The sequence below is a fragment of the Gambusia affinis genome, linkage group LG10, assembly GCF_019740435.1.
Source record: "Gambusia affinis linkage group LG10, SWU_Gaff_1.0, whole genome shotgun sequence".
Lineage (NCBI taxonomy): Eukaryota > Metazoa > Chordata > Actinopteri > Cyprinodontiformes > Poeciliidae > Gambusia > Gambusia affinis.
Genome location: NC_057877.1, coordinates 4443642 through 4466744, shown reverse-complemented (window position 1 = coordinate 4466744; position 23103 = coordinate 4443642). Strand labels below are relative to the sequence as shown.

The 23103-nt window shown below is 38.7% G+C and overlaps 1 protein-coding gene across 4 annotated transcripts in view; it reads right to left on the bottom strand.

Annotated features, from left to right (window-relative positions):
• Positions 1 to 23103, bottom strand: part of LOC122838285 (LIM domain containing preferred translocation partner in lipoma) — a 174433-nt gene that overhangs the window by 136973 nt on the left and 14357 nt on the right. For 3 of the 4 annotated variants that reach the window (XM_044128813.1, XM_044128814.1, XM_044128815.1), the window contains one exon: positions 8337 to 8381. The gene's annotated coding sequence lies outside the window, so the exon portion shown is untranslated. Of the gene's footprint in view, positions 1 to 8336; positions 8382 to 13860; positions 13997 to 23103 lie in introns of those variants that run through there. The other variant, XM_044128816.1, reaches the window with a different exon arrangement.

The window sequence follows — 23103 nt, the reverse complement described above, 5'->3', positions numbered from 1 at the left end:
GAATCAACTCATCAATAACACTTTGTTTACTGAATACAGATGACTTTGCACAGGAATCTCCTTAGCGTGGCACAGATGAATGAGTCGAGACAAATTCATCTGAGCTCTTATCAAATGCTTGAGCTGCCGTTTAAGCAATTGCAGCAGATGGAGATTTCGCGTTGCAATTGTGCGAACATAATGGGGGGTTGGCCCAGTGAAAGATGTAGATAAAAAATATATATATACGGGGAAAAAAAGCTGTACCGTTTTGCCCCTTTGTCAAGACTTGAAGGTATTGCTTCACTTGGGCAGAGAAATGGGCACAGTGGGTTGGCAGCCACAGTGCCATTTCCTTCTCCTTCGTTATATCAGGCAGTGCTGGACTGTACCGCGTCGGCTGCAGATACATATCAATGAGGGGGTTTGTGGCCAAAGACTTCCTCATGCAACGCAAGGCCAGAGTTTCCTCATACTCTATAAAAAAACAAGCAGTGGCTGAACTTACTGTAAAGTGTCTCAAGTCTCGTGGGGGGGATGAAGGGGGTATTTACAAAAGATGACAACTAATTCCTGTATGGTGAGAAAGTACATTAGGAAAACTGCTTTGTAGAAATGACAGGGACAAAGATGAGTATTTACCATGGCAACACAGCCATATGATTTAACTATAATGATCTTGTGAGAACTATCATTATTATCTAAATCATGACTAAAAGAGAGGATTACAAGGTCTGACCTTCCCTCAGTTCAGGATTTGTACAGTTTTAAGGTCAGGAAAGGGGCAGTTGGCATCTCAGCAAACCCCACACATCCTGGACAAAAGCTATTTAGATGTTGACCTTTAGCCTGGCGCTACAGAGAACTCTGTGATAAAACCAGCTGCCACAGAGGCAGTATTTTCCCCCAGGCTGCCTCTGTGATACACAAGTACCCATCCTGCCACTAATTCAACCTCATCTTTCCCTTTTGTTAAAACATCTTTACATCAAATCTTTACAAAAAACAAAACCTTAGTTTTGACTTTAATATACAGTACAGACCAAAGGTTGGACCCACCTTCTAATTGAGTTCAATTAGAAGGTGGGTCCAAACTTTTGGTCTGTACTGTATATATATTTACATTTTGTATCCCTTCTTTGAGGCAAAGGGAACTGGGAACTTGTCTCCAGCAAGCAATTGTTTCTCAATGGTCTAGATCCTCTGTACGAAGCAAAGCGTATAACAAGGGCTTGGTTTTTTATAAGGCTAATAGCTTCCCTTAACACAAGAAACTCCATACAACCAAAGAAAACGCTGGTCATTCAGGGAAAAGGACCATTAATAGCACAAACATTACGGTGGAAAATCTTTGATAGTTTGGAACCAAAATTTTAAAATCTTGGCCTACCTTGATAATAGCAACCGGACCATATCTACCGTAACCTCTGGATGCTTGTCCGCATGTGAACAAATATAAGCCGCAACCACTAACTTTGAAATGGAAAAAAAAAAAGTGTAGATATATAGAGGTCACACTTGTCCAAATGCTGCAGGTGTCCACATTGTAACAGGGTACAACTTGGACATCTAAAAGGGCGTCCTTTTAATCTTCATTTTTAAAGGGTTTTAAGAAACTCTTTAAAAGTTAAAGGGTTTCATAATTTTGAAACAAATGTGTACATCAATGTTTTTTCCATATACTGCCTGTAATATAGCTGCTTAAAAAAGGTGATCATTGAACAGCTTTGGAATTGAACGGCCTCAGACACACTTCCTCAGTCTCGTTCATTGTCGCTCTCAACATCACCTTTGTATCGAACCAAATTCACTCCCAAGCTTATGAAGTCCAACCTTTCATAACTCGATGCTGAAATGCTGTGCATTACCTGCATTGCAGTGTAAAAGTAGTGGCCTATAGTCTGAACATTATGGCAATGAAAACATACATCAGTATTCTATATTCTGAGAATATTTCTGTCTTCAAAGCAGGTAAAAGGAGGCTACTTCCTACTATTAAGGTTGTAGTTAATAACGTTCAACAAATCCTTCATCCAGAACCCAGATGTTTCGGAGTTCATAATGACGCCACACCAGCATGTTTTCTCTTGGTTCTGCGCCATAAACACTGAAGCATCATTACTGGGACAAACGCACAATGTCACAGTCACTCTGAGCCACAAAGCTGTCGCACTGCAGCTCATGGACTCGGCTTCATGGATCACTTCAAACGTTACATAACAAATGTGCTTATAGTTAAATGTTCCAGGGTAAATAAATAAGGGTAAATAAATCTACAAACAGGACCCGTTTGAGCTCCGGTGAATCAGCACTGAAAGAAATCAGATGTTTTTGATTCTCTTGCAGAAAAACAAGGCGCTGAAATCCAGCTTGGCCAGAAGCATCTGTACAGCATGGGCTGCGGGGCTTGATTTAAAGGCTTTGGGCCTCAGCCCTCATTCCTACTTGTTTGGACTCTTACTTAATCTTCCCCACTGCTCACTCTGCAGCACTCTGACCCGCCGTGACACCCAAAGCAGATTATTTGAAAGGCAAAAGTTAAACTAGTTGTTTTTAAGGAGGCTTTATGCTTAATTGACTGACAGCTTCTGCTGTTTATTTGTCTCAGCTGCTTAGAAGTAATCCAAACCAGCTCACTGGTCTGTGAAAAAATTTAATAAAATCCACCCAGGGTATCTATGTCAACTCCGTTAATCACTGTGGGCTTGTTTTAATCTAATCTTTCCATCTTAAACACATCTTATTTACTTGTTTTCTGCTTCTCAGTTTCCTTGTGAGGATCTCAGCTCAGCTGTGGACCATCCATACTCCTGTTTCTCATGTTTGGAACTGGCGTGATCTAGACTATATTTTATCTGCTTGGCTAAGGCAAGATAACAGCATTTTATTTCCACCCAGTGTGTGGATAAATACAGTGGACGACGAGTATTCGCGATGTTATGGACCACAACCACCTGCAAATAGCTAAAATCTGTGAAAAGATTAGAACTCCTTGTTTTAATAGTTCAAACACCAAATATACCTCAATATGCATCAATATGCATCAATATGCACAGTGGAAACAGTCCTGGCACTATTGCAGTCTTTCTTATCTCCCCTATTAGGGGACACCGGCCCTTGAGGACAGGAATTTCACACCCTTGTTTTAAGTGCTCTTGAATTTTGTATCAATGACTGGAAGCACACCGGCAAGTCCACTGTTGGAAAAGGTCTTCAGCCTAGATTTCAACCCAGGTGGAGAGACTTTTACTAGGCCAATCATGCTTGTAATACCTGTCAATGTGGGTGGGTGGGTGACAGACGGACGGACGGACGGACGTATGGACGGACAGACGTCGCTCCAACAGCAAAAGATGGCACGTTTTGAAACATACAAAAATTAAAATATGTGATAAGATTGTGAGAGAAGGAGAAAATAAAAACCATACCAAGACAGATTTTATGTGTCATTCAAATTCCTGACCATTTAAACAGATCTGGAGTCCAGAAACGGTGCTTCTGTGAAAGATGGAATCGATTTTATTTTCTTGCTACAGTCCAACAAATATTGGGAGGATTTATCCGTGTAAATAAACTCTCGCAGTCAGATGAGTTAAGGATCCCCTTGGCTACAGCAACAGTCAAACCCAACAAAGAGTTAAGCATTTGCAACTCCACCGTGAAGCTAAACAGTTCTTAAAATTCAGCTGGCAGCCAGCCTCGCTCGTCATCCGCCAATTTGATGCGTGCTTCAAGGATCTGGCCCGAACAGATGAACTGCGAGCCAGTAATCCAAACAAACATAGTGCGAACCATGAAGCATCCCTGGTAAGTTATGTTAGCACCACTGTGGCCCGCTGGTGGAGGCGGGTCCGCGCTGGTCCACTTCAGCTGCATTACAGGCTGGAGAAATGTAAGCAACCTCAGCAAGAGGAGCAACATAAAATGTATCAGATTAGAATAAATAATAAAAGTTAACTCTTTCTTCCAACTGTGTTATTCTCAGCAAACTCTTTTCTTAGAATACTCAATGTTTGTCTAGCATTTTTTTGCCAAAATAGTTTTCAGAATAAAAAAAGTCCTTTGAATTGGTAAAGACAATACATATTATCTTTACAATATGGAAGCCTCAGCACCTCAATTGCTCTTAAATTCTCAAAGTGTGATAATCTTGGATGTAAACGTTGCTGTTTTATCGGCTCATACATTTAAAAGGATTGTTTTATGTAAAATTAACTTTTTTGGAGATTTGTATCATGTTACAATGTTATTCCCTCATCAAAACGATACAAAAAAAGAAAACCTGAATTGTACTGTGTCCACCACTCAGCTGTGCAAGACGCATGGGTGGACCTAGCCCCGCCTTCAGCAACAAAGCTCCACCTCTGAGCTTCAGTTTCTGAACTTCTGCCTCACAGAGCAGCTCCTTCAGACTAGCCAACAGCAATTAGCAAACAACTGGTGGTATTAAGCATCTGCTGAGCTCATTATAAAAGCTACTTCTCAGAGGAATGCTGGTAAAAACCTCGTTAAAAGCTTAAAGTCTGCATCTCAGAAAGAGCAGGAGTTTTTAAAGAGACAGAGGCCCCAATTTTCTAAATTCAGGGTGTTAAAATTGCTGAGTCACATTTCTTTTAATGCTATATATATATATATATATATATATATATATATATATATATATATATATATATATATATATATATATATATATATATATATATATATATATATATATATATATATATATATATATATATATATTTATTAATTTGTATTTTTATTTTCATCCACATCTTAAGAAAAACACAGAATAAACACTACATTTGAATCATTCTACTCTTCACAAAGATTTTGACAAGCTAATATTAGCTTGTTACTAAGTAAGGCTATTGGCTGTGGTATCTAGCCTGCAATTAGTTGCTTTACAAACATGCTGCTGTTAGTTAGCCAAATTTACTGTTATAACAGTGATGAGTGATGTTCCTTTCGTTTCCACATCATCACTGTCTGTCAACCAAAAACATTTCCTAACGCCTGATTTTGTCTTTCTCATGTTCGAGGGAAAAATTGTAATAGATTTATTTCAACATACTGACAAGAAGTGCATAGCAACAAGTGAGGGAGGGTCTTTGTTTCTCTATACTCCATAGAGGAAACTGAGCATTCTAGAACTTTCTCTGGTGCCTCTTTAAGAAGATCTGTAAACATAGGAATAGCGGGACAATTTTTACCTCACAAACCTTGGCGTACCTTCTGAACCGTCATCAACTCATCTCACTTAAGAGACACATGAAGTCTGAAAAGAAAGTCTGATAGATACATTTTTTTTTTGTCACTAAAGCTGAAGCTAACTGGCTCTCAGGTTGGAAACGGCTGGTTTAAAAAGCAGCAGGATATAAAGGACCCTGACAGCCTCACTTTACTCTTTCACTGTGTAATATTCTCCCTGATGACCCTGACATACAAAAACTGTCAAATGCTAAACCTGTTTTTATGGTGCTATTAAAGCACATAATCTGAGGGTAATAATGGACTCTTTTGAAGAACACATTAATATGGAACAAAGAGCATTCAAAGCATCTCATTATGTACTTATGAGCAGATGGAGAGAAGAAATATTTTATCTTGTTATTTGATTAGCGTCAAATATGGTTTCTAGCGTCAATGTTTCTAGAATGCAGGCATAATGGACAGAGTATTTAAGGGACACTTCATTGCTCAACAGCCAATCCATTAAGCATCAGTTTACTTATGAATAAGTAGAAAAAGAGTCTGTGCTACACGACCAAATCAGAGTTTCACCGGTGGCCGTGTTTAGAAAACCTGTAGCATGATGTTTTCTAACCAAGACGTGCCAGCTTCTCCCAGTCTGTGCTGCGTGACACGGTCCGAGTTTTCTCCAAGGTCACAAATCAGTATCAGCAATTAAGAGCTGCAGAAGTGAATAAGGCTTCTTTGACCACCTGTTCAACATTTTCACATTCATTGAAGGAGTGCTCCGTCCCTCATGGGAGCACCTCACCATCTGTTTTTATCTAAAATATATAACATTTTGACATACAACTACAGCACACGCTTTGCTAGGCACAGCCACCTTAAAACTTCCCAAGAGCTACAGCGGGAGTCTTTTCATTTAGTAACATGTTTCATTAATGTTCCATTTAAATAAAAAAAATAAGATATGCAAACTGATTTGGCACAGAACAGATCTTTTAACATGGATGTTTACATCCAAAACAAGAACTTTTGCTTGTTTGCATCAGGAAAAAGAGGGTGTGCATATAAATTCACACTCTTGGGTTTTTTGACTTTTTAATTGCTTTTATAAATAAAGTCAACAAAATTTAGCACTTACATTAGGACATTTTTAGAATTGCCAAAGTGAAAATTCACTTCTACAAAATAATTACAATTAAAAATATATAACCTAAAGTAAATGGCAATGTGATCACAATCAAATGGGTGCACCAAGGTCAACTTGAGTAAATGCTTAAGGATATTTATGGCTCTACTAACCAGGAAGTAAAAAAAATAAAAAATAAAAAAGCAAAAAGAAAATTATTAAATTATTATTTTACTGCTCCCAACGTTGTTTCGTTTGTAAGTTTTAACTCAAAAAATAATCTGCAACTGTTATATACATCTGAATCCAGAAGCTTACGGATACATACACCAATTAAATACTTTTTTTTCTCACTGTCTGAAGTTAAATCTGCTGTTTTAGGTTAGTCAGAATTAGCTAAATTATTTCTATTTGGTAGAAGTCAGGATACTTGGCTACATTTCTTTTAAACATTCTCTTTCAAATTCTCACGTTTACATACACTTGGTCATTTATTTTCATATTGTGAAATTGAGATTATATAAATTCTGAAAAAACGGAAAGCATGTTATCATTTATGAGCAACTATACGTGTGCTGTGATGTCATTTCCTGCAGAAAGCAGTCTCAGCAACACAACTGTATTCCTCATAGGACAGTGTTGTGTTCAAGACATCACTGCAGTTGGGTGTGACTGCAATAAAACCCAAAACTAACAACAACAAGCTAACAAAACTATTCCATTTCTCCTTCTTTAGCTCGGCTTTCCAACATTTAAGAATCAAATCTGACCACTGGAAAAACGTCTCAGACAATCTGTTCAGAGCATCCACCGAAACAAAACAGAGAAGATTTTAGATTAGCTTAACAAGGAGGCTGAAGGACTGCAGAACTGTTGAACTTGGACAAAACATCCAACTAGAAGTGGAGAGACGCTGTTTTTCCCAACTAAATCAAGACGGCATCATGGGACCAATTACTTAATCTCATTAGGACAACTTGTTGCTTTTTTTAGCCACTTTCTCAGACAGAAAAGCAATGACAGCTCAGAACTATTATAATGTAAAATCTACATATATATAGTGTTTAACACTTAAAAAATCTTTTTGCTTAGGAATTAATTAGGATCTGGATTTCTTAAAGAACACAATTGTAAAGAATTTTACTCTTAAATTATTTAGACCTATTTTTAATGCATCCTGTTCAATTTTTGAGGCTTAACTATAATTTTCTAAATTTCTATCCATGGATAAATGACACGTTTGTTTTGCTCACCAAAGTCCAAAAACACTATGTAGGTTTTTTTCTTGTCATCATTTGGTTTCTCTGTGTAACACTGATGAAAGGAAAGACAACACTGCAGCAACTAAGCTGAATTCTTTAAATGTCCTTTTGGGGGTCAAAGGAGGCCAAACCCTTTTAATATTAAATTAAGGCCTTGTACACTCATCGTAGGGCTTTTATAAAAACAAATTCTTCTACAACATTATTTAGAAAATTTTATTGTACACACTGGATTGACTTCAGGAAAGTTATCACCCGTTTAAATACAAATCTGCCCTGAGCAATGTTTTTAGCATGCCACACCCATAGGGGGCAGTGTAGCGCAGAGGCAAAACCAATCAGCCAATCAGATTGCTTCAAAACAACTCTGACTTTCTGTTAGGAATTAAACATGATACCAGGAGGTTTACTTGTGTGGACAAATCTGTAGGTTGAACTTCTTTTAGAATATAAACTTATTAAAACACGAGAACGTCGACTGTGAATCATGTCAAAGCAAGCATGAGGATTCATTGGTGCATTATTTGTCCAAGACTGTAATGCGAGGGATTTAAATCTCTATTTTCTCTTGTACACAAAATAGAGACTTTTCTGAAATCTCTACTTTGGTGGGAGTTTTTATTAATGACCTTTTTTTGTGATGAAAATAATGTTTTTGTGGATGAAAGGCCAAAAAAGCATAACGATGTGCTCCTTTTTCCCATATATCCAGCTGTATGTGGACTTGGCTTGACAAGGAGGCCATAAACAAAACATTTAGAAAAACTTACCTAAATACCAACACTAACGATGGGCAGGATCACAGGATAAGTCACCTGGAAAGAAGCACAATAGAGAGTCAGTTTTAACAGATGAATAATCATTTCCAGAGAAAAAATGAAAAACAGACCTATCTAGATCAATAATGTGGTTTGGTGTCGGGTTGCGGCAGCCGTTTGAATCCGTCTCCGCTTCAGTTGTTTACTTAAAGAAAGTTAACATTAAAGTGCAGCTCTGCCTCCTGAAGTGAAACACCAAGTTTTGACTGCAGGGGATAAATTCAAAAATGATAATTGTGAGTGAAATTGCTATTTCTGGTGTTGTGAATGTCCTACATTCTGTTTAGATGCAGGTAAGGGTGGGTGGGGTGGAGAGGGAAGGTGGAAGGATTTAATTTTTATTTTTTTTTTGTCTCCAGGGCCCTAAGATGTGCATTCCTCTTGCTGAGGAAAGCTTTTGTTCTGATAAATTGACAGTGTCAATTTCCCACATTGCCACAGTGTGGCATATACTACAGGGAGCAGCAGTGGGAACACAGATGCTACGCACGATTGGCATCACTCAACCTGACAGCTCTTGTTTTTTGGGCCTTTTCTTCCTTTTTTCTTTCAAGGGGGAGGGTGGGCTATTTTTTTTTTTTCCTATATCTGAACTTCCAAGTCGAGGAAGCAGGAAGGAACGGGAATTAATACACCTACACATCCCTTCTCCCTTTGGAAAGGGGAAAAAAAAGAAAAGAAAAAGAGTCTTTGTACTCGCATCATAATTACTGGTGGGCGCCACTTCTGGATTGTTATACTCTCCGCCCAAGTTGAAAACAATATTTTGAGGACGCGCAGCCGACAACTAGGTCTCGTTTCCTTAAGTTTACTTGGGGTTTTTTTCCCCCCCGTCTTAATTTTGCGAAGCAGAGTTCTGGAAGTTCTATGCTCTCTATTTCTCGCCCCCCACCACCAACGTACTGCTTATCTGCAAGCACGCAGTCAGGCACAGAGGGGCAGTATTCAGATTCAGCAGCTGCCTGAACCTGGCATTGTCACACAAATTTTACTTCTACACTGTGTGCACAATAATTAAACGAGTTCCTTTGACCGCATCATCATTTTGAGCCACATTTTTTAACTTCAAGCTGGATGAATGCTTAATGGAGTTAATCATAGCAGGCGATGTGTACCTGCAGGACAATGCTCCATCACATGCATCAAAGTTGCGTGGCTAGCCATTAAACCCATTAAATAGGAACACGACCCCCTTCCTCATCTGACCCGAAGCCAACTGAGAACTGCTGGGAAGTTCTTGTGCACCAGAAATCCAGTGAAGGGAAACAGGGCTGTTTCCAGTTGTGGCAGCATCGGCCACCGATTCATTCTTTTTCCACGTCGGAAATGTTTTATTGGGAAGCTTAGACAGATGAAAATAATAAATGGAAATCTGTGTTTTTCATTTAGTTGCGTAATAACCCTGCACAATAATAGTTGCCCAGTAATCATGCTAAGCTAAGAAAGCCAAAACTTTACGTTCTGGAACATTTGTGTTCGAGGTTTGTTAACGTTTTTTGAATTAATTGAGAGCACTGTGGTTGGTGATTCTGATAAATGAGATAATGATGCACCTTATTACTGAGGCTTAAGGTCCAAAGAAGCTTAAAAGTTGTTATAAAGTCGGTCTTCTATCAAATGAAGAACATTTCTAGGATTAAAGGACAAATGTCCAAACAAGATCTAGAGAAACTCATCCATTTGTTTATCTGTAGTCACATTGATTACTGCAATAAAAACTCCATAGGTCAGCCTCTCAGGTCTTCTGGTTCTGCTCTGTATCCCCAGAACCAGAACCAAACATGGAGAAGCAGCATTCAGCTTCTATGTAAGACAAATCTTGAACAAACTTCCAGAAAACTGAAAAACAGCTGAAACACTGAGTCCCTTTAAAACCCCATGTGTTTAACATCGCCTTTTATCAGTAATACTGATGAACATATTTTATGTGTACTGATTTACAGATTTTGATGACATTTGACAAAGTGTAATGTTTATTCCTCGTTTCATAATTTGTGACTGCATGCAGTTTTTCATGATGTAAAGCACTTTGTTCTGCCTTGTTGATGTGCTACACCAAGAAAATTTACTTCAAAATCAGAATTCCCCCCCCCCCTTTCTGTTCAGGAAATAAATGCAAATTTGAAAATTATGACCTTTGTGTTTGTTTTAATTTCAGTTAAATAATTTAAAAGGTCAAGGAGAGGTGTTCTGATGCATAAATGAAAATTTATATATATATTTTTATATATAGACACAATAATTCTGCCCTCTAGTAGTTGCCCAGTATTTGAGCGACTATGGTCTATATATGGTGGATATTCTTTTACCTTCCTAAATATTTAGGTTTGATGAGGAATTGTTGTTTCCTAATTATTGTAAAAACAAAGAAATACACAAATTCTCATTCACCTCACATATCGGTCACAAAAACACTGCAGTTTCTTATGCAGATTTTATTTATATTAACCGCTCCTAAAGTCCTGCCAACCTGCATCATACCAAGAAACTAAATAAAAATGTAGGTTTTTGGAAGATACTGAGAACTACTGCTGAGGGTAGGAGTGCTTTTGCGAACTTTGGCACTCGCTGCTCTTACCTAGTGTATGCTGAGAGCGCAGAACTGTGAAATACTCACATCTATGACCTGCTGGACTTTACATGTCCGCTGAGCAGATTGAGCCATCTGTCCTTGTAGATTTGTCTGAGACAACAACTACTAACCGGAGATATTTAAGAAATAATTATACAGACCTTGATTTACCTGGAGCAGATTGAGTGAGTGCTAATGTTTTAATTAACCTTGAGATTCCCACACTGACAGGTGCTCATGTTCTGCCTGGACGGGATCCAGCTCACGAAGCAACGCACCGATTTTCTGTTAAGCAACTCTTACCGAACAAGTGGGATAAATAAAAGTTTGGTTTGGAGCGGAAAAGACTGTTGCACAGTAGCTAATGGGTAACTGACGGCTGAGGGTTTTATTTTTTTTAATCAGATTAGGGAAAGTTTTTGGATGAACCTGTATGGCAAATGGCACAGGAACACCTAAATAAAAAGCAGGCAAAATCAACAAATTAATATTTATTAAGATAAAATTAAATTCAGTGCAATAAATTAATCTCTTAAGATGTTCTCAAAAACATGCAAAACCATATTTAATGTTGGTCAACCCAAGGAGTAACGTAAAAGCTATGATCTGATGGTTGACATTGCTGAGCAGCACTATGTATGTGCTACTAAATTATTATACAGCCAGAAGAAGAAGAAAAAAACAGTAAAGTTTTATTAATTTAAGCATTCCAAAGTCACTTTCATCACCAATTGGAAAACTCGCCGTGGCTTTACAATCTAACCTGGACATCCTTGAAAATGTTCTGCCTTACTTATATATTTTTTTTCCATAGTTAAATAAAATGAGGCCATTTCCTTCAATGCCAGCCCCATTATGATAACCTCTGACAGTCTTTTTAGTCTCGTAGGCCAAGGCAACAAGACAAAGAGCTAAATGCTGGAATTATCAAAGCCATTAAATGTTCAGATAAAGTAATTCGCTATCAAACACAACTGATCATCCAAGAATATTAGACCATTACAGCAATTCTAAAGAACCACGATCTGTCAAAGAAATGCAATTTCAGTTCTGAAAAGGTCTTTATTCGTCAGGTCATGATGGCTGGGATTGAAAGAGAATTGGAAAAACTTTGCCGTCACGTTGCCCTCCGGATTGCTCTGCTGTTTCGCCTACATTATGTCGGCTGTAAGCTACGGAGTTATTTTATTTTTAGCTAAACAACAGCCGACACAAACATACTCATCATTCAGCACCGCTTGCACATCCTTGGAAATGCCTTCACCTTTTTTACTTAGCTTTACTTTATACGTGATCCTATGGGTGAACTCCAAAAATTCAGACAAAATTTGACAACTAGATGGCTTCTTAGTCAGCGTGGGCCCTATTCAGAGCCAGCGGGGCTAACAGGAATCTGCCTCAGGGCAACAGGGAACGCTGTCAGTGGGATTATTAGAAAAGGCTCACTGACTGTTTTCCTGACCGCCTGTTCATTCAGGAGAGCTTCCCCTGAAGAAAAGCAACGCAACACAACTGAGTGAATTCAAATGGTTTTATTTAGACAGATTTATACTAAAACGAAGCAAGTAATGAGCTGAGAAATACAAACTACTTGATAAGAGGCATTTAAAAAGTAAAACAGCTGTCCAAAACCCTACTTGACTATAGCGGCTGCGTCTCAACACACATCTTGCGTCTGACCGGCCTCAGTAAACGGCAGAGGTGTAAGCAGGACAAGACAAGGTTTCAGCAATGATTGGAGCAAAACTGAGAAGCCATTTTTCCTTGTTGTTGCTTGTCCAAATGCAGGGTCTGCATCCTTCCAAGGCCGCGTTTGAAGGCAGATTATGTCAAAGAGATAATTTTGTGCTTTAATATAATTTTGTGAAAAGCTTTGCACATTTATTTGGTAAAAGAAGGTAATTAAAGCAAAAAAAAAAACACAGCTATTTGAAGGCAAATACTGTGTGCTGTACCTAACAATTTACATTTTGAAAACATTATTTGTCTGCATCTTTTTTAAAAGGCCTTTGCATCAGTGAGATCTTGACCTAAATGCAGTCAGAGGGCCTCAAATGGCCCGCACGCCACATTTTGGGCACCAGTTTCTTAGTTCTAAAACAGATACAATGTTATATGAAGTATCAATGCGTGAATAAAATATAAAACAAAAATACTATCCATTCTGTACATTATTGTAGTACGACGGAGTATTATGGTTATGCAATTAAAAAATAGATTAAAATCATGGGAATAGAGTAATAAAATTAAGAGAATAAAGCAATAATATGATAAGTTGAAATGGTATGAGAATAAAGTTGTAGTATTTATTAGAACGGCTATAATATTATGACTTTATTCTCGTAATATAACTTTATTCTTAAAATAATGTTATTCTTGTATTATTTTGACTATTCTCGTAATTCTTTAGTCTATATGTTATGGCTTTTCTCATAATTTTATGACTTTATTCTTGAAATAAAAATCTTTTTCTTATTTTGGGCCTAGTAATCCGCTGTAATTATAGCATGTAAGATTACTCATTGGATATTTTCAACAGTTTTTTTAATACAAAATGATGCCCATTATAAATGTGTGCAAAGTAATTATCTTATGAAAATTTTCATACCACTACATCCCTATTTAGGCATGAAAAATGAAAAAATGTGACTTATTGATAAAGTCAATGTCATAAAAGGTCCAAAAGGTCAGGCTGGAGTCCTGAGGAAACATCAATAGTTTAAGAAAAAAGTCACACACCGTGGGATTCCTAAATTGAAAAATAATCAAATCTTTTTACTGTTATACAAGCTTTATCTTGATTCCTAATAATATCTTGAAACATTATTATTTTCCGGTGCAAGGAGGCTAAGGTCTTATCTCTGAGTAGTAAATTTCCAGAGGGTTTTCTGGAATTTTCCTCACGTGACCAAAGGTAGCCTCCGCTGGGTTTCTCCTGGCCCGACTTCCTGCCCAGCCAGTTTGTTGCTACCTTACATGCAGCAGTGGTCCGGCGTTTCCTGCGGCCCCGTTATCTCTCTGCTTTGTTTTGGTTGCCTACAGACTTTCCAGCTTGGTTGCCTGATGGCACCGGTATGCTCACTGCACACAGCGAGCCTGCACTCTGATCATGACACACACACACACCCACAATGTTCTTTGTTTCTTTACATAAACTACGCCACCTCTTTGCCAGCTGCCCCTATGAACCCGTCCCAAGTCCAGAGAGGCTGGCTCTAAACCTTTCCAATGACAATGAAAGGACTTGGAGGTTCCACAGTTAAGATACTACACAACTTTCTTGTTATATTTGGCCACATTTCAGACAAAAAAAATAAATTGGTACCATCCAAAGTCGGAATCGGCAGGTTGGACCTTTTATAAAGACTGATGATCTGCCAGAAAACTGCAATCGGTGCACGCCTAGTTACTGCTGCCCAGATTGAGCACCAGAACAAATATATGACATTTTATCTGGGGTTTTTTTTTCCCTCCACATTCTTTTGATGTTTGTGTGAAAGTTGGCCCACTGATTAGGGAATGTTTCTATTGTGATGGATGAATGTGAAGTTAACACAAGTGACCTCAAACCTGATACACAAGGTTTGTGTCGCCCTCAGTTTTCACCCAACAAACCCTTAAAATAATAACAATAATAAAAATGTAAAAAAAAAAAAAAAAAATCAGTAAATGGGAAGCTCAGACACAAGCCATCCAGATTTAGCACAGAGGCTAAATCTGGAGTCAACGCTAACTGAACAGTGCAAATACGCACAATTAGGTAATCTGTTAATAAAGCAGATTCTGGGACAAAACACTCAGGCCCAGATGACAGCCTTTGCCCGCTCTCATGCATTACATCGGACAAGGAAGCGGTGGCTTCTCTTTGTACGCTACGACAGTCCAACAGCATGAGGAAGTCCCCTCCGCCCCCTCCGTTCTACTCGTAATAGCATTAGCGATGCTCTGAAGACCACGCATGAGTGCTCTCATCAGCACTGTGAATAAACGCTTTCCATCCAGCTAAGCCTCGCCACTCCGTCTCTGCTTATTTGGACTGGAAGCAAACAGAAGTTAATCAGTATGAGCAACTGTTCCACAATATGGGAGGTGTCAGACGAGATGAAGGATTCACACTGAGATGACTCTTTCTGACAAACAACACAAACCCCCAAAATAACCTGTCAATATGTAAACGTTCCCACTCGGCCGCGGACCATCTGACGGAGAGAGAGCCGTCAGAAATGAGCTTCAAAGAACGACAGGAAAAGGATCAATTATGTAACTGCATCTTTTTTTTTTATTGTTTGGTTGTTCCAAAACACTTTACTTTTCTGTCTGAAGGCTGAAGGACCGACACAGAGGAGGGCTAAGGAAGCTGATGGAAACGGCAAAATCTGAAATGATTTCATCAATTTCACAAAAAAAGTTTTAACCTCCACTGATTCAGTAGACAGATCACTCTAAACTCTGAATTGAGACACCAAATCAGTTTTACAATTTAATTTCAGTAATCATTTTGAAAAAAACTTATTTGACACATTTTTTTATTTTAAATTAGAAAAAGCTTTAGAAAACAAATGATGAATTTATTTTTCTATCCATTTGATATTTGTGGAAAATTTTGTTAAAGCACAGCACACAGTTTTCAACTTAATGGCAAAAACTTTTCTTCTAAAAAAAAAATATATATATATATATACATATTATAAATCGTACTTTCAGCATCATTCTGTTGTGGAAATTCCCCATTTTTTCCCATGTAAAGAAATATCTGAGAACTAGTAAAACCTGCATTTTTTATGACATTTAAAAATATTAAATGGTCCTGCATAATTTTTAGCCAATGTGATTTCAAGAGCGATAGTGGAAAGTCCATAGAGCCTCGGGTTTCAGACACCTGGATTAGATGATTAGTGGGTAATCAATATCTTCCATTAGTAAAAAAGACCATCTCCTCGTCCCCAAACCACTACGTCACTGACACATGCAGCCGGTCACATTTCTGTCTTTACTGATTTTGTCAATCAGCTTTTCCCTCATGTGAGTTCAGGGTTCAGGGAGTGGGTTATGAACAAATGATGTCATTTGTTGCAGAGAGAGTCGCCACCCTTGAGACCACCTCTCTCTTTGCCCCTCAAAACTGTTGGGTAAACCATAAACTCCGCTCTATATTTAAGTATTTCAGAGTCAAATGAAGTCAGAGTTAAAGCCTTAGCAAAATGGGGTCATCAACAGGGCAATGACACCAGTAGAGAAGCAAATTTGAAACAGAATGACCAAAAGAGAAAGACTCAAGCTGTCGTGGTGATCTAGGATAGTTTCAGGATAGACCTGGCACTATCCTGAAACCCTTTGCTGTTATTGTTCAAGAGACTTTGGGTGCGTTCACACCAGCTGCTTTAATCCAACTTGCCTAGAAAGTTTGGGGAGGTGTGAATGTGACATCAAATTCTTATGCCTGCAAACCTCTCTGTTTGGTTGAAGTTAACTCTGGTGTTGTTTGAGTCCATACATGGATGCAAGAACGCTCCAAAAGCAGGAAACAGACTATAACGCTGGGCATTCTGGGTAAATACACTATGGATAAACTCAAGAGTCTGACGACAGCTGGAGAAATGGCTCATGGCCTTTTACCAAAGACAAAAGAGAAATCCTACAATCACTTAAAAATCTGACACGACTCTGTTTTTGTTTGCAACTTGTGAAGGAGGATTCTGCGTTTGTTGTCTTCTGAAGTACTCCTGTTGTTTCCTTCAGCGGTTCTTTCTTGGTGCAGCGCCACCACAGGCGAGGGGGTGGAACGGTTTTTTCAAAACCTTTGATTTGTTGTGTGAAAGAGAACCACAGCATTGTAACAAATGTTGAAATTTTGCTCCAGAATCGAATGTACCGGACTATCAGGTGTGAAAATGCCCTAAATCTAATTACCCTCAGCTACAAACTAAAAATTTACTAACTTATCTAGCAGATGGTCTCTGCCTAGTGTTTCGCTTCAAGACGAGGGCACCCCATTTGCAACAGATACCCTCTGAATTCAAAGGACGCATATTCCTGAAAAGAAGATATTAAATCCCATAAACGAGCCCCAAATCATGAGCTTGAAGTCCCAAGGTAACCGGATACCTTTGCTTACCACAAAAACAGCCTAGTGGGTTAATAATTTTAAAAAAAGAACCCGTCCGGTCTCTCTGTCTTGCGCCGCACAGACTGCGCCTATCAGAGGAACCTGAAATTGAGCCGTGATGCCTGACTGTGGGAGGGGGCCGTGTGAGGGGTTATGTGAAGACTGTGTCTCAGGTGTAAAGCTGCCAGAGCAGAGACAGTGACTTCAGGCCAAGAGAGCGATTTGGGTCAGTTGGTAATTGCGTTCCTGGACCACAGGGGACTTGTTGGCAATTAATCCTGCCAATGAGCCGTGTGAAACATGCACAGGGGACTGATACGTGCAGCTCTGTTAACGCCGCTCTTTCAAAGAGTGATGGGGTAAAATCTCTGCTGCTGACACCACAGTCACAGCGGCAATAAGAAAGCTGTTAAAAAAATTAAAAAGTAAAAAAATCCAAGCTCTTTAGATAAAATCTGAAATTGACCCAAATAAAATTTCACCAATTATAGCAACACGTTTTAATTTGAGTCGAACATCCCTAATCTAATCTGGTCTCTCATTACTTACCTCATAAAGTTCCCTTAAAGAAGAGGAAGCATGGAAAGAAAATACTTTAACGTTTCCCGTATTTATAGTTATTTACATTTTTTAAAATGTTCTGCAAAATGCAAAATAATGAAATAAAATATATAAAAGCCAGTATTAATCCATGTTCTTTGACAGCTTTCAGAGTGTTTCCATTCAAACATCTTTTCATCATCCTTATGTCATTTATGTTTTCTTCAGTTTCGGTGTTCTGGCATGTCATTAATAGCTGTGTTTTGCCAACAACACGCTCCAGTAATCTGACGGCCTCCAGGGGCTGCATCTGTCACTGCGTGCCGAGCGAGTCGATCGCTCACTCCTCTGAAAAAGTGTCTCATTAGCCCCCGCTCTTTTGTCTAATCGAAGATTAATCACAAAGAGGCATCTGATCTTCGAAGTGACAGGGCCACAAACGAAATGTCACACAATCACTCCGCCGTTTGGAACTGGTGCCGTTATGACGCCGTTAACGATGGCTGCCGCTCACCAGCCGCCACGAAGCGTGACGGACGACGATAGGGAAGTTCTCAACAGAAACTTGTTTTGCAAATAAGGCAAAGCAACGTGAACTGGCCTCCGTAGTTGGAATATGAAACATGAATCTTTTCAGGAAGTTTGGTGGCGTTGTCATGAGGGTGGAAAACCAGTGAAGAAGTGGACTCTTGGCAGGGATTTCCTGCCAACGACATTCTGCCACAATGGAAGAAAACGCTAAATAATGTCTGTTATTACTGACAAGTGTGGAGAGAATTTCAAGAGGAGAGCTGGAAAGTACATCCAGGAGAACAAATTTGGTTAACTAATTTAAAGTTTTAAAAAAGATGGGGGGGTTGAAATGCAAAGAGGAATACCCAGAAAAAAACCACCAGAAGTAGATTCCAGCTTCAGACGACTACAGACGGTTCCTCCTTTCTTTGAGCCAGTTATCTTAAACAAATGCAGCTACAAGATGTAGCATCAATTCAGATGGAAAGCTCCTTAAAACTTACAGGAAGATTCAGATTAGAAATATTGAGGGGGGTTTTATACTCTTATTACTGTAGAGTTGATGAGGAGGTTAAAGGTGTTTGTGTTCTTGTATTATGATGCCATTACTATTATATTACTTGAAAATGGTCTCAAAACAACAATATCATATTTAATCGCAATTAATTCTGGGACAATATATCGTTCAGCAAAATTTGTTGTCATCACAGGCCTGTTTAAAGAAAATGCAATTCCAGATAGAAGTGAGTCAAATGATCTTTCTCTGAGGACGGGTCAATCCTCAGAAGTAAGGTGAGCAACTCTATCATCATCACATTGAAACAGTTGGATGGTGAAATTTTATTATGAAAATAAAACCTAAACTATAAACTCTGTCACGGACCTCTAGAGGCAAAAATAATCTTGACATTTGAAGCGAAACAAAAGATTGAAGTCTGCATTATGAGACGTTTTATGGTTATAAAACGGTAATTGATTCCATCAGCTGTTTCCAACAAATCTGATAACGACATCAGAGCGTGAAGGCGGTTTTTTTGTTTTTTGGGGGGGTATTTTGTGTGTGTATGTTGGGGGGAAGAAGCAATAAGTGCAGGCAAAGTCTTCTAAAGAATGCCATCAAAGTGCCGAAGACCTTTAAGTGAGGTAATGACTCATGTTCCAACACAATAACAGCTACCAGCGTGCAGCCAAACCTTCCCTGAAACGAGCGGCCCAGCCAAAGCTTTGAAAACTACTGAAAAATAATACGACTGTTTATTGACTCGGCCTGTCCAGCGTAGCAAGAAAAAAAAAGGGGAGAGAGAGGACTCACACCAGGAGTGAAAAGAATACCCAGATGCCCAAAAGATAAAATGAATATATAGTGGCATGTTTATACTCGTTAAATAAAAAGATAAAAAGCGGAGTTTTGATCCGTTTATTAAGGATTCCAAAAGCGAAGTAATTATTCCCAAACAAAAGCGACACTTTTGTGATCTCAACCTTTCAATCTGCATCCTGAAGCCCAAACAGCACAGAATGAAATCAGATAAGAAGGCATCAATAGCTGGAAGATAAACACAAATTTAACTCCTTAAAACACACATACACACACACACACAAAGTAATCAAGCCCTTAAAGTGATTCTCCTTAATAAGAAAGATAATCTGCACTTCAGCTGGACTCTCCTCAGCTCTGTTCAATCCTCTGGGCAATTGCACTTGTTAATCATGCCTTAATTTATTGACGAGATTCATTTGGAAGGCTCATCTTAAAGAAAGAAAAACACACCATCTCCTTCAATCTGTCCATGTCAGTGTCTTGAAATTAAGTAGAAATACCAGATTAGTTGAGTTAAGAGCGTTGGAGGAAACGACTTCTTTAAACCTCTAAACTAGCTCTAAACACTCGGCTTATCAGACATCCTTTGGAGCGTTCTTGACACTGCTGTTGTAAACGACTTTTATCAGCTCGATAACTCGCAGTTAAACATTAATGCGGCATACTTAACAATCTCATACATGCTCCATTCAAAGACATCCGATAGTGTAGAAGAATAAGCTACTGAATGAACGAGGGCTGCTCAGAAATTACAAGGTCGACCAGTGAAGAGTCTTTCTCCATGCTTTACTCTCAGCTTCCTTCAGTCCCTGATGAACATTGTAACTGTTTAATATAGAAAACTAAACATGTCAAAAGGTGACAACTAGCAACAGAAACACAGGACCTAAACTTCCTTGCCTTTTGTTCCATACTTAGCAGATCATGTTGGACTGTTAAAGTGGCAGTGTTGTGTATTTTCCAGGCACATGCAGCTATTATACCACAATCAACTCACTATGAACTACAGTTGTTATGAAAATGCAATGTATATCAAATATGACCAAAAGAAATTTAACCACACACCAAATTCCTTACTTTTGGTGCCATGTTTATTTGATCTAAGGAAGTATTTCTGTAACATTACAGCTGACATTAAAAACAAACAAACAAAAAAAACAAGCATACACTCTAAACAGCTGTTAGCTTTACAGCCAACAAATACAAAATTCTGACTTTTAATCAGACTTGTTAACAAAGAAGGATGGTAATATTAGCATGGAGAGAACTTTCAACGATCCAGGGTTTGTCAGGTTGGCGCTGTGGTGGATTGTGTATTGGGCCCCTCAAGAGTTTTGTTTCTGCATCTGTTTTTCCAAACTTGCATAGTTTTCACTTAAAGGTCACTGGAGATACAAGCCGACTTAACCGATAGTAAAGTTTCACAGAACCTTGTGGAGGGTTCTGTTTGTTCAAGAGCTTATCGATAGGTGCATTTGACTGAAGGCAGCAGCGCGTAGTGCTGCGCTGACATGTAACACGGTGCGCTTTAAACAATCCAAGCTGGTGGGGGATTTTGTCTGAGCACTGTGGAACATCACCGTAAAACATTTAAAGAGCAGCATGGCCACAGCCTTCTGACAGTCATAACCTATTGGCCCGTTTTCACCTCAATATACCAACAATATACGAGGTTCTCTTTTAACAGGACACAATGTGGAAAACATGAAGCTGTATAAATACAATAATATATAAAATATTTATTATACAGATACAGTCGCAGAAAAGCAGCATGGCTTCAGTCAGAGGTTTCTTCAAATTTGTTGTAATACAGACTGCTACAGGAGATCATTCCTGTCCACAGCCATCACCTTCTACAACAACTCTTCAGAGGGGCAGTATTATGTAAAATTGACTATTTTAGCTTTACATCATGTCATAATGTTACTAGTTCATCAAAAACACACCTACAGTGCTGCTATGATTCTTACATGATTGAGAAATCCTTGACTCTCCCATGGTAACCATTCATCTGTGCAAAACCTGGATGGACCTACCACCTCCATCAATGACAAAGCTCCTCCTCCGAGCTGCAGTTTCCACCTCACAGAGCAGACTTCCCAGACAACCTCTACACTCAGCTCCTTCAGACTAGCCAGCAGCAATTAGCAAACACCAGGTGGATCTGCTCATTAGCTAACTTATAATACAAGCTTCTTCTCAGTGAAACACTGGTAAAAACATTGCTAAAGGGTTAATAAAGGAGCCATGCTGTGATGACTTCCTGAAGGAGGAGTTTCAGAAAAATCAGATTTTAAAGAGACAGAGGCCCAATTTCAAGATGTTAAATAAAGTAAAATGTATTTTTAGTTATATTACATATATGTAGCATTTTTATAATTGAAGGTAGCAGTTATTTGATTGTGGGACTATATGCCTAGAAAACAAATAATACTGTCTGCCCCTTTAATTAAATGAGTTACAACATTGAATTCCCTTTTGGAAATTATTTTTGAATAAGACTGAATTCCCCTGCAAAGCTTTGTATGAATGGTATGAACAAGGAAAGTCAGCAAAAAAATGATTTATTGCAACCTACACAAAGGTGGACAAACTGACCATCTACAATAATGTCTCAACAGTAGCCATGCTGAAATACAACAAGGAAGAAGAGAGGAAAAACAAAACTGAAGGGACTCGAGGCAGGGAAGACGACTGGAGGGAGTGGAGGGGGCTGAAAGAGGGGTTGTGCTGGAAAAAGAATGATCTGCAACAACCTCAGGTCTCGCTGCTGAATCTTGGCGCCAATAAAGACGGAGCACCTGTTGAAGATTGCCCTCGCTCTGCAGCTGATTTGGCGGTATGTGAGGCAGGAGCAGTCATGTTCTCACACATGAATGTTCTTCATAACACGCGAGAGCAGGTGAGGCGGGTTGCTAACGGTTTAAAAGCACAGAGTTTCTGGTAAGGCCTATTTCAGCCCATAAAACCACAGAAGCAATGAAAAACATTCTCCTTTATTGAGTAATAAACATGAATACGAATGGTGTTTTCTTTACTACACAAAATGCATCAGCTTTTCAGAAATAAAATAACTGAAAGTGAAAAGCAGAGGGACTCCAAGTGTAATCTAAGCATAAAAACTAAGACAAATTACACTCATTTATTCAAAGGAAGACATTACATACTATATAAGTCATGAAAATATGCAGTTGCATTAAACAGATAATTAATATTACTTCATTAGAAAAACATGAAACTAGAAAGGCTGCATTGCAATGAGTTGAGAAACAGGAAGTTAACCGTTTCTCAATAAGTCACTCCAAGAGTGATCAAGCTTTGACATTATCTGGCAACAAACTACCACCATCATGTCTGACTGTAGGTGTGATGTTAATTTTTTATTATTTTTCAGGTTTTTTGGGAGACGTTCCACTTTTCCTAACGTTTCGATGAACATCAGAATGTTTTTCGGTAAGTGGGATTCGTTTTGGTCAACAGAGGATTTCGTATGTGGACGCCATTTTTGCCATTTGTGCATCGATTGCAGTTTTCAGGCCGATCGCCGATCTTTCAAAAGCCTTACCTCCCACTTCTTTCAATATCAGTTTTGGCCGACATTAAAGGAATCTTGGTTAGCAAGCTGGTCCTGAGATGATTCAGAACGGTTCCACATTTTCACCGTTTA